General features: G+C 44.8%; 1 protein-coding gene across 2 annotated transcripts in view; it reads left to right on the forward strand.

Moving 5' to 3' along the window:
• Window positions 1-12351, forward strand: part of ATP5PD (ATP synthase peripheral stalk subunit d) — a 59416-nt gene that overhangs the window by 14290 nt on the left and 32775 nt on the right. The window contains exon 2 of one of the 2 annotated variants that reach the window (XM_069654841.1): window positions 4046-4179. The exons of the other annotated variant lie outside the window; for it this stretch is intronic. The gene's annotated coding sequence lies outside the window, so the exon portion shown is untranslated. The remainder of the gene's footprint in view (window positions 1-4045; window positions 4180-12351) is intronic. 2 annotated transcript variants of the gene reach the window in all.

The following is a 12351-nucleotide window of genomic DNA, read 5'->3' on the forward strand; positions in this document are numbered from 1 at the left end:
TATCAGACATTAGTGAGGAGGAGCTAATACATAATATACCACAAATGTAACTTTTCTTCGATGCAAACTGTAACTTGTAGGTTTTGTTTAGTTATTTGCCCACCCGTTGACTGCCCATGACCATGCTAACCATATGGCCGTTCCCACCCAGTGCCTGCCCCTCCCCATCCAAAACACCAGTTCATGGGAACTCTTTGAGCTTGCTTTAATCAAGCCTAACCATCAAATCTTGCACTCAGTGTCTGCCAGTGTTTTCTCAAAGCTTCTGAGAGTTAATGACTCAATTGAAGCAGTACACGTGCTACTTGTGTAATAAAAAAGTCTTCAGGTGTGGCTTCAGCCACTCAACTTATAAGCACTATGCGTGTCCTTCACTGTCCTGTTAAAAGCAAGCATTGTCAAAGGCAACTGTTTTGGCTTGTGTAGAAGTATTATGCATTTTCCACGCACTGCTATTAAATGCCCATGTACTCCCTCCATTTTGCACCTGCTAGCCTCAATGGCCACTTAATAACATTACAGCAGTGACTGGCAAGTTCCTTTCCCATGCTTACGGAAAAGTCCAAACTGTTGGCATGGTCAGTGCTTGCTTTAAACTAGTCTTCCTGCTAGTTTTAGCAACTGTGGAGTTAATCGTGGCGGGACTCCCTGTCTCCTGCGCACCTCCTCTTTTCTTGTTTCCGAATCTGACCAGCAGCCTGGATCCTGGTTTGTCGAGGAACCAACTCCGGGGTTCCCATTTATTTGTAAGAATTGTGGGGATGACAAACTCTGGATCAGTTGGGCGCTGGTAGGGTATGGTGGTCCAATGGTCGCTGTTGAGCGATTTGATCAATTATATGGTCCAGTCAGGTCATAGTCATTCATTTGTTTATTTTTGGTTAGTTGGCACCAAAGAATAGAAATGAATGAAGTTTTTGACAAGGTAACTCGCTACACAGCCGACACGTGTTTCAACCTAAGTCTTTTTCAAGGCTGGGATTTGGTGATGTCATTTGCACCGTGAAGTGACATAGTGATACCCATTGTTATTTCATATATATTCCATTCAATATGCATGTATTTAATAAATAGTTTTAGTAATGAGGAAAGGAAGCACATTGTGGCAACAGATAGGTAATTAGCAAAACCGTGATCTTGAGTGGTGGTGACGGGGTGAATAACAGGGCAGAACATATAACAATTGATAGTTACATTTAGGCATGACGAGATGTATAGTTACAGTTAAAGTAAAATTGAGACAGAGTAAGAGACAATATACCAAGGGAGACAAGGGAAAAGGAGAGTCAATTAGTTGAGTCAAGGGCCAAAAGAATTTGGTATGACAGACTAGTTGAAGAAATGTAGAAGCAGCAGTGTCTTACCCAATTGAGTAAAGGGGTGGACTTCAAAATGCTGTAAGCTGGTCCTCCCAGATAAGGGCGCCAGGGGGGCTGGATAGCCGATCTGAAAAGTAGATGGGGTGCTCAGCAAGGATGGGACCCATGGACGAGTGGCCGATATTAGATAGATATCAAGCGGGAGAGGTAAGGGTGCTAGGTTGTAGCAATTAGGCAGGAGGCTGGGGCGGGACGTCTATGAGGGGGCGTCTGAGGGGAGGCTTACCGTTGGCCGGGTCCGGCGAGTTTGTTGTGTGCGAGCGTTCTCGGAAATCCGTGTGCTGTGGATCAGCCCTACTTTCGGGAATTTATAAGAGCATGGCGCGGATTGGTTGGTTCATCGAGCGGTGTGATTGGTCTAAGAAGGCCGTCCCGCGGGTTGGGAACCTGTCATGGTTTACGTCACGGGGTGAAATTAGAATATAGGGGAATTGGCCAGAATGAGCCTGATCAGGATTGGTACATGGAAGGAAGTTACAACAATTGCGTCCATAATGCATGTGTAGGAAGAAACTCACAGGTTTATGTACTACTGATTACAGGAAAACATGGTCACTATTTAATCCAAAAGTAACAGCGCCATATTTGCATATCAGCTTTGCTTCTTTCTGGCGTAGTTGTAGTTCTCTATCTCCGCCCCTTATGTCGGTTGAAATGTTCTCCAGTCCCACGAAGGTGATGTCGTCCTTGTTGTCCCACTGGTGTTCTTCCTGCCAGTGGATATCTGGTGTCCTGGGAATGTAGGGAATTGAGATGTTCCCTGATCCTGGTTCTGAGTTCTCTTTTAGTACTCCCAATATATTTGCGATTACATACACAGTTAATAGCATAAACCACAAATTTGGATCTACAGTTGATGTATTCTCCGATTGTATGCGTGTCACTGGTACTAAAAGCCAAAGTCTTGGTTGTTGTAGCGAATTTGCACATTGAGCAGTTTCCACACTTGTAGAAGCTCACTGGTTTGTTGCTGGTGAGCCAGTTGCCATCGGTTTTTGGAATAGGCGCCATGAATGATGGGCTAAGGATGTTTTTGAGTGTTCTGGCCTTGGTATAGGTTAGGATTGGCTTGTCTGGGATCCATGCCTTGATATCTTCATCTATTGATAAGATATGCCAATGTCTCTTCAGAATCTTCTGTACTTGATGGCTATCACTGCAGAACTGGGTAATGTATCTTATTGGGCTGTCATTTGTTACCCGTTTACTGGTGGGTACCTTGGGAGTCAAAAGCGAGCTGCGTTCTCTGTTAGCCATGGCTATGGCTGCTTGTATTGATTGGTCCGGGTATCCTCTATCATGAAAGCGTTGTGTTGCACATTCGTTTCCATATGATGGCCAATCACACCGCTCGATGAACCAACCAATCCGCGCCATGCTCTTATAAATTCCCGAAAGTAGGGCTGATCCACAGCACACGGATTTCCGAGAACGCTCGCACGCAAAAAACTCGCCGGACCCGGCCAACGGTAAGCCTCCCCTCAGACGCCCCCTCATAGACGTCCCTCCCCGGCCTCCTGCCTAATTGCTACAACCTAGCACCCTTACCTCTCCCACTTGATATCTATCTAACATCGGCCACTCGTCCATGGGTCCCATCCTTGCTGAGAACCCTATCTATCTACTTTTCAGATCGGCTAGCCAGCCCCCCTGGCACCCTTATCTGGGAGGACCAGCTTACACCATTTTAAAGTCCACCCCTTAACTCAATTGGGTAAGACTCCGCTTCTTCTACATTTCTTCAACTAGGCTGTCGTACCAAATTCTTTTGGCCCTTGACTAACTAATTGACTCTCCTTTTCCCTTGTCTCCCTTGGTACATTGTCTCTTACTCTGTCTCAATTTTACTTTAACTGTAACTATACATCTCGTCATGCCTAAATGTAACTATCAATTGTTATCTGTTCTGCCCTGTTATTCACCCCGTCACCACCACTCACGATCACAGGTTTTGCTAATTACCAATCTGTTGCCACAATGTGCTTCCTTTCCTCATTACTGAAACTATTTATTAAATACATGCATATTGAATGGAATATATGTGAAATAAATAACAATGGGTATCACTGTCACTTCACGGTGCACATCACAACATAACCAAACCACAGCCTTGAAAAAGACTTGGGTTGAAACGCGCGTTGGCTGTGTAGCGAGTTACCATGTCAAAAACTTGTCATTCATTTCTACAATGATGTTTTCTTTGGTGCTAACTAACCAAAAATAAACACATTAATGACTATGACCTGACTGGACCATATAATTGATCAAATCGCTCAACAGCGACCATTGGACCACCATACCCTACCAGCGCCCAACTGATCCAGAGTTTGTCATCCCCACAATTCTTAGTCTTCCTACTAGAAACATTCAAGTCAAGTTCGATTACATTTTTTTCAATGTAATAAAATACTCGCCCATAGACTGAATTCATGCTACACATTTATAGGTAGCACCAATCCTAAGTTAAGTTCACAATGTAGTATCAGACATCCAAAGGGAAGAAGAACTTGCCTGAGTACGCGTCCGTCCATGTGAAATGCAGCGGACAAAACCAGAACAAGAGGGGGGGGGGGGGGCAAAGTACCAACCACTACACTGTTACTGGGGGGGGGGGGGCGCATCTGAAGGGGCATAATCTTTACTACTTTGTCTTCTGTCCTTTGCAGAATCGCTGCTAAATCAAGCCACGAGGCCACCATGGGGATCGTTGCCTATTTCATCAGCACTGACCACAGGGTACAAATCTGCTGAGAGGCAGTTGGAGCTGGGCACTGAGTCACATAAACAAAATGGCAATATGGTACATTTGTAGTTTCTGTTGGACTGCACATCATGGTTGATTTAGCACGACTGCCATTTTACATTATGCTAAGTAGGGTATACGGAAATCTGCAATGATGTGGCATAATTCCACCTGGGTATAAACTGCCAATGTCCCCCTAAGTGTGTATGAGAGAATTTGATAATTGAGCAAAATAATTGAGCATAATGTAAACTCAGCAATGTACCAAGTGGGTTTGCTAAACGCTGGAATTCTGTTATGCAGCAAACTGTCGGGCACAACCCCTGCCATTTTCATTGCTGTTTGTTGTGGATTCCCCTTGTGCCAATTTCCTATAGGGAAGGTTTCTGCAGGCGAAGCTGCTGTGCTGCGTCCAATCATCTTATGGTGTGATGTGAGTTTGTTTAGTTTGGGGATTATCCAGTTTGAAGGCTTTTACGAAACCTGGGTGTCAGTTCAGGTGTATTGGTGCAGTCAGTTGACAGTATGCTTTCATACTTTAGTGACCTTTTAGATAAAGTGAGTTATATTGTGCGGCTAGGTTTGTCATTTCTGAGATGTTTGGTTGTGTGGGTAATCTTTGTTAGTTCAGTAGTTTGGAGTATAGTGAGTGTTTGTATATGCGTTGCCTGCTGGTGGTCAAAATATTTGTGGGTGAGAAGTGTGTGCAATGTAGAATGTAATGCGTTTGGTGGTTACATTTCGTTTAGTGAATGGTCCTATGGCAGAATAACTATGCGTTTGTCTCAATCTTGTATGTTGCCTTGGCATTAATGGATGGTCAATAAGTGCACAGGCGAACACCCCCAGCAATGGTTGTACCAGGATAGTTGAGTTGGTTATGCAGGTAGGGGCTGTCTCTTGACAGTGTTGTGGTTAGGTAGGCTAAGAGCTATTCCCTCGGTATTTAGAGATTCTTCTTGGAAGAGGGAGTTATTTGCTCTATTGTGGGTCTCATACGTGGCCTTTACCGACCTAAACCGAATCATGATTTAAGGTTTTTCAGAAATCAAGAGGGGTTTTAATGCCAGTCTGTAGTGATTGTCGTTGGTCATGATTATGCCCACATTGAAGGGGTAGGGCATGGGCATATGCATGTGTACCGGATCTGTGTTTATGACAAGGTTTTTCTTAAATCGTTTGTTTTGTCTGAGATGGAGTTGGAGAAGGTCCCTTGACATGTTAACCAGACCCAAAGTGCTTGGCATTCAGGAACTAGGTACTTATGGCGTGCACCCATCAGCATCGCAGGTTTCGCATCTGCCTCTCCCATTAATATCCCACTTTATTATGGAGCCACATGCAGCGAGGCTGCCAAAAGTCACAGAAGGGCCCTTTACAAGACTGCTTCCTTTGCATCACTGCTACACCAGACAGGGAAATGCTTTAGTAAACTGAGCTATCCTGCTAAATTGCACATATTGCATTGTATGCGGCAAGGCATTAGACGACCACACCATTTCCCTAAATTGCCTATAATGCACCCATAAATCGAGCATTGCCAGTATCACCCTACAGTGCCAGACATTAGATGGTAGCACTATCCACTAAATTGCATATAGAGGCTCAATCTTTAGAGAAGACCTATCCTAAATGCAGATCCCACAAGAAGCTAGAAAATGTCCAAGCAACCACAAGGTGCCCATGCTCGCTTTTGGGCCCAGCTTAAAACTATGCAAGCACAATTTCATCCCAGCAAAAGGAATCATCTAAGTTCTAAATATTTGAGCACACCCCCACTTTTACTCCAGAAGGGGAGTCTCTCGACCCCTTCCTCTTCTGTAGAGTAAATGGCCTTTTGGGGTGAGACCTTGCCCTCCAGGTTCAGGGAGACCGCCTGAGGGGACAGTTTACATCTTGTGCATATACTAATCTCTGACCGCTCCTCCCTATCTTTTTGGAGGATAGCCCTTAAAACATGCATGAATACTGCATACCTGTGTGCCCAAAGTTCTGGCATGGTCTCAAGAACTGAGTTCTGGCAGTTAGGATGTGGAAAACTTTGGCATGTTTCCTGTGGGAGACAGTAGAGTGGACCTTTGGGAGAGCACCCATCTGCAGCTGATTAATACTAGCCCTTCAGATTACCGAGAAAGTTGGAAGGAAGATCTTGTCTTTTACCAAAGGGCAGCACAGATCATGCATTCAGATCGGGCACAACAACCGAAAAATTTGGAGAGAAATTAGTCAGTTTGGAACGGTTATTTAAAAATAAATGCGGAAAATCCACATTCAAGAAATATTTATTTAGAACACAATAGGATACCTAGAGGGTTAAGATCGTGTTTTGCTGAATGTGGAAGATGATGTAGATGATGAAAATAACAGATCGGAAGAGCATCTCAACAGTTCTATGCTTCTTAGAACATGCAGATATAAAGGTGGATGAACAAATTACCACCTTTTTTGAAGGAAGAAATCGAAGTAATTGATTTACCAGTGGCTAGGCAAAATAATTGAGATTCCAAACAAGGTCATTATTTACTATCAAGATGAGGTCAAATTTGAAGAAAACTAAAGGTTCTTTAGGGATGAGAGCCTATGTGGATGGAGAGATATACATTCCAAAATGAATAACAAAAGCCAAACCACCACGAGAACACCACCTACCACTCCTGTTAGTTCAGACCCTGAGAGTAACGATGAAGAGATTATTAGTGGCCACTCCACTGCACCCAACTCTGGTAACAACACGTATCGTCATAAAATAACTAAATATTGTAGGCATTTCAGACTCGCCTATGTCTTTTTAAAAAAAAAAAAAAAGATTTTTTAGGTATTATAAACTACCCGAAAAAAGGGTACCTTTTTCAAGAATCTGCTACACCACAAATACACCGACAGACATTGCAGAGGAAAGAGGGGCAAGAATAAGGTGAGAAGAAAAAAGCTGAGAATGGGATCGCAGCCAAATCCAAACAACGGAATTGTTAGGATCCTAGAAAATCTAGTCATGAACATACTTTCCAAAAAATGGATCTAGTAAATAAAGGCCTAAATTGTTCCCCTCTAGAATCCATCAACATCAGATACTTATACAGTTCAAATTTCCTATAGAATTTGAACAAATTCTTCCACAACAAAGATCCCATTTCTGGAGACCAGAAACCTGAACCTATTCCTAGCAACATCACAATACAGGACTTGGAACATGCTAAACATTTGATATCATTAGTAGACTGATCCCAAATGCAGGACGAGACACTACTTGGACATCTGGACATTAACTATGTCCTCCCAAGCCTAAGCAATTTGTCTAACAAAATCGAAATTTGTTCCACCTTTGACAGAGAACGATGTAATTTTCACCTTCTTGGTCTTAGTGATGAAAGACCTAGAATATTTTTTAGTCTAACCATAAACACCAGCGCTTAAAGGTAATTTAAGCATGGATGAATAGAAGGCTTTAAGAACATTGGCTGATAATAAACTAAACCGACCGTCACGAAAAAAGCGGATACCGGAAGCTGCACTGAATCACCTTAACAGCCTAGGTCGTTACAGCATGCCCAAGACTGATCCCACTAAAGAGACGGTCTGTAAATTCTATGCATTCATTCAGAAGTGGTACAATTACTGTGAATTAGATGAAGAAAGAACAGACTCCCCCAAATAAATTCCTATGATGTACTTTTTGCCAAACGTTCATAAGCATTTTGATCCGAGGCCTGAAATGAGACCCATTGTGTCGGGCATAGGATGGGTGACTGAACCACTATCGAAATGTATTGACACCCAGCTACGTGACTTTGTCACTCCATGTACTTTTGTGCATTGGGAAAAATAATGCATACTAGTCGCATATCATGTGAAAGGTCTTAAGCTCTTTACATGTCGATCAGACATGACCTGGCCAAGGAAACAGTATGTTTTTGGTTGAAATAGAAATCGGCCTCACATTACAGGTTCAGTGAAATGCTAATCTACTTTCTAACAATAACTTTGTATTTGATGGCCAGTACTACAACCAAACAATGGGAGTAACAATGGTAGACACATTTGCACTGTCCCTGGCTAACCTTTTTATGGACCATTTTGAGACCACTTATGCACTGACAGCCAGTGAAGACCATTTGGAAATATTTGTATCTTTGGAAAAGATCTATTTGTATTGAATTTTGATAACATACAATCATGTCAACTCCCCCCGCCAGAGAAACCCTTCCCATTGAACTGTTATGTCAGCCGTTTTACCCCCGTTCACAGTATGTCCAGAATTCTCAGTTTGTGTTTGCACCATGTAGTCTCTTTGGGGGTACAACAACATGGTCCACCAATCTTGTTGAAAGTGTACTTTATTTTTCTTGTATCGTATACGTTACCCATTCTAATGCCACAAAGTTCCATACCTTTTTGTAACAAATGGTGCCTGCCTTTGTTTCCATTTTTGGAAAGTTGCAAGCCATGTGGCAATAAGAATCATGTAACTTCTCACATAACCATACCTTCGTGTCAGTATTGTCCGCCCCTTGAAATATTGTCCTCATCTGCAATTTTCACCCCATGCCAAAAGGATTGGAGGATCCGGCAATCCCACCAGATAAGGTTCCAGTTTCCATTAGACGTGCATCCCTCATCCACACTCTTGGGTACATCGCATGAAGCCTTGCTGGGGTGTAATGCCACTGGTACATTATCCTATACCATATTTCGCATAGTTGAATGGATCGAATTAGCTTTGGTATATTGCTCCGAAGACGTTCCCACTTTTTCATTGATTGAGCGTCCCCAAATGTGTTCTCCCACCTCTTCATGTACCGCTGTTAACTTTAATTAAGAAATTTATGCAGGGATGATGATGATATTTTTCTCGACCCAGGGTGGGTCGTGATAAATATCTCAAATGGGGTTCATTGGCAAATAGTTGCTGCCTTAATGCTGGGGTCAGATAACCTATGACTCAGTTGACAATATCACTGTCTCGCCTCTTCAGTGATCCCTAAACCTTGTTTACAGGCCTTAAATAATCTGAGCTTCTGCCCTTGATACATATCTCATACTCTCAGGCATCCTGCCATCCGTCATGCCCTAAACGAATCCCTTTCCATACCCTGCGGAAACTGTGAATTGTGAAACAGTGGTGAATATGGGGACGGGACCATAGAGCATTTTTAGCTAGCACTGAATCCCATATCTCCGCTGTTAGCCCAACTGTCAGCCCAATTATTTTACTAATGTTCACATTCAGTGGTCTATTTATCTTAGCCACAAGAGACCTGATAGGGGCGTTCCCGCCACTGCCCTGTCTTGCCCATATTTTCTTTGTCACCTTTTAACCATTCCCTCACAACTGTGAGATGTGCTGCCTCATATTTGCAAGTGTGGGAGCCCCTATCCTCCCTGGTCTCTTGGCCCCGTTGGGGTGTTCATAGCGACGGGGGCGTTATATACTGAGACAATTTTATTAAAGGAGCAGAAAAAGGATTTTGGCACTAGGCACGGGAGAGTGGAAGTAGAATAATATTCTTGGAGAATGACCATCTTAACCGTTGCCAACCTTCCTAGCCATGAAACAGATGGGGGACTCCATCTTTGCAATTCTACTTTTAGCTTCAGTAGCAGCTGAGGATAGTTGCCACTATATCACTATATAATTGTCCTAGTGTTTCAGCGATGACAACCCCCAGGTACGTAATCCCTGCATGGGCCAGTTTAATTTGGTGGGGGGGGGGGTCCTTATCTGCTCTAGAGTCTAGACGGTCCGAGTGGACCATTAAGTTCCGGATTTCAGATTTATGTCGATTAATCTTTAGCCCTGCCACTGTCCCAAATTCTTCCAATTCCTCCACCAGTGCCAGTAATGACTTCTCTGGTTAATCTATTGCTATCAGCATGTTATCCACCAACGCAATGGCTTTGTGGTCCTCCCTGGCCATACTTATCCCTTCCGGTCTGTAACACTTAGCCTAGTTAGTAGAGGGCTCCAAATAAATGGCATAGAGCAACAGCGGGCATCCTTGTTTTGTGCCCCGCCTAATGTCAATACCTTTGGAGCCGTTGATAGCCAACCGAATGGCTGGTGTTTGGTAGTTAGCCTGTATCATTTGAAGAAATCTCCATCCAAATCCCATATGCGCCATTATGTGAAACAAAAAGGACCATTCCATGAAGTCAAACACTTTTTCCACATCTAACGATACCAGCAAGGCTGGCTGTTGTGTAAATTAGAACAAAGTATACAAATGAATAGGTCCAAAGGACGTTATGCTCAACGATACACTCCCAGACAAAAACAAACGAATTGACCTCTGCATATATACACAAGGAATCACTCTTCACTAGTGTCTAGTAGAGATAAAAAAACACTTGTTTTTATATACAGAATAAATTATTCAGAAAAAAGACATCACAAACAGGTTGGCTACACCTCAACAAGGAGAAAAGTTTTTTTGAAACACACACTGAACCAAAACCTTTTGGAACGAACTCCTAATAGTGTGTGTATAACATAGACCAAAAAACAAATGGAGTTTGTCAACAGATTCACATAACAATGTGTACAGATTTAACATATACTTCTAAAAACATGTAAAACAAAAATAGTAACACAGATGAATATTTTGCTTGTGTGAACAGTCTGAATAAGCTGTAGCTTAAGGGAGTAGTGGGTCTACACCAGGTGTTTCAGCCGTTTTTCAGAGGGCTAAGTGTGCCCCGTCTTTAACCACGGCCTTCATCAGGACGAGGTTCAGGGTAGACTGATGTCTTAACTGCAGGGAAAAATAGTAAGGGAGAGGTCTGAGCATAAGGGTGATTAAGACTGACTAAATCAGACTGTGTGGATACTCCAACACACAGCTTACCTGTGGAGCTATGAATGCCACAGGTATAGGGTTTATACTGCAAAAGTCACGTGGGCTTGTCTCTGTGTAATCCTGCAATGACCGAGTCAGGTAAAGGGAATCGAAATTAGTACAATACCCTCACTATCATGTCCGCGAAACATCAAAACATTTTTTATATATGTGCGCGGGTTTCTTACCTTACAATGGAGGTGTACATCATCAAATCTAAATGGTTCCAACCGGGGAAATGGTCACATCGACTCACGGCTGTTGGACAAAGATGTCAACATATCAGCAACAACGGCCGGGTAGTAAAACTTTAAAAACTCGCTCCAAAAGCGAGTGAACCAACACAAGTTAGGCGGTGAGCGCACCTAAGGTGGTGAAAGCCTTAATCCATCCGGCCAAGGCCTCTATCGAGACAGTCGCGGCGGCCCTGGCTCAGCCTGTGGAGGCTACACCAGTGGTGGCGACCTCGGGGCTCAGAGTCTCCCTGCCACCGCGGAGGGAGTCCTCTTTTATGCCCATCGACAGGACCCCCGTGAAACCTCCGACGGAGAAGAGAAAGGGGGGCAGGAGGTCGTCGTGGATTCGGCCTCAACCTCTGAGGAAGAACTGATCGAGGTCTTAAGCCACGGCGTTGGCGTGGAAGAAGACCAGCCCGTCGGGAGGGATCCCGACCCAGCAGACGACGACATCGTCGAGGGTACCGACGGGGCCCCTGACCGCCCGTCGGACTCCCCTCTACCAGCGCCGCAAGACAACTCGGCGGCCATTTTGTTGGCTATACAGTCCTTATGCTCAGAGATAAGGACGAGACTGCCGTTACCAGTGGAGGAGCCACTCCCGTCGGGGGACCCGGAACCAGGCCCTTCGGGCAGCCCCCCTCCTGAGAAAAGGATTCAGCCTCCACCTCCTTTTCAGCCGTCGCGCCCCATTCAGCCCTCCTCCCCGTCCACGACTCGAGGGGATGACACGGGGACTGACACGGCCGCGACGGGTACGGATGACTAGGTGTACGACGAGGATCTGCCGTCGTCACCTCCCACCCGGGCTTCCCCGCCCGACGAGATTGGATCATTTCACTCCATGATCGCCAGGGCATCCGAGCTCTTCCAGCTCTGCCCTGAGGAGAAGAAGGAAGGTTTCCTTTATCAGCGGCGCAAGGCCAAGAGGAAGACGGTCCTCGCGGTACCTCTGCTGGACGATATTTGGGATGAGGGCCTTGCCCTCCTCAAGAACCCATCCACGACGCCGGCTAGAAGAGACCGGTACGAGAAGAAGTACCGGGTCCCGGACGCGGCCCCTTGTGCCTCCGGGCACAGCCTACCCCGGACTCCGTCGTCTCCGCGGCGGCCAGGAAGAAAGCTGGGGGGGGTGCGGCCTCCACGTCGACTTCCCCGCC

Source organism: Ambystoma mexicanum, chromosome 3q (assembly GCF_040938575.1).
Source record: "Ambystoma mexicanum isolate Mex_15411 chromosome 3q, UKY_AmexF1_1, whole genome shotgun sequence".
Lineage (NCBI taxonomy): Eukaryota > Metazoa > Chordata > Amphibia > Caudata > Ambystomatidae > Ambystoma > Ambystoma mexicanum.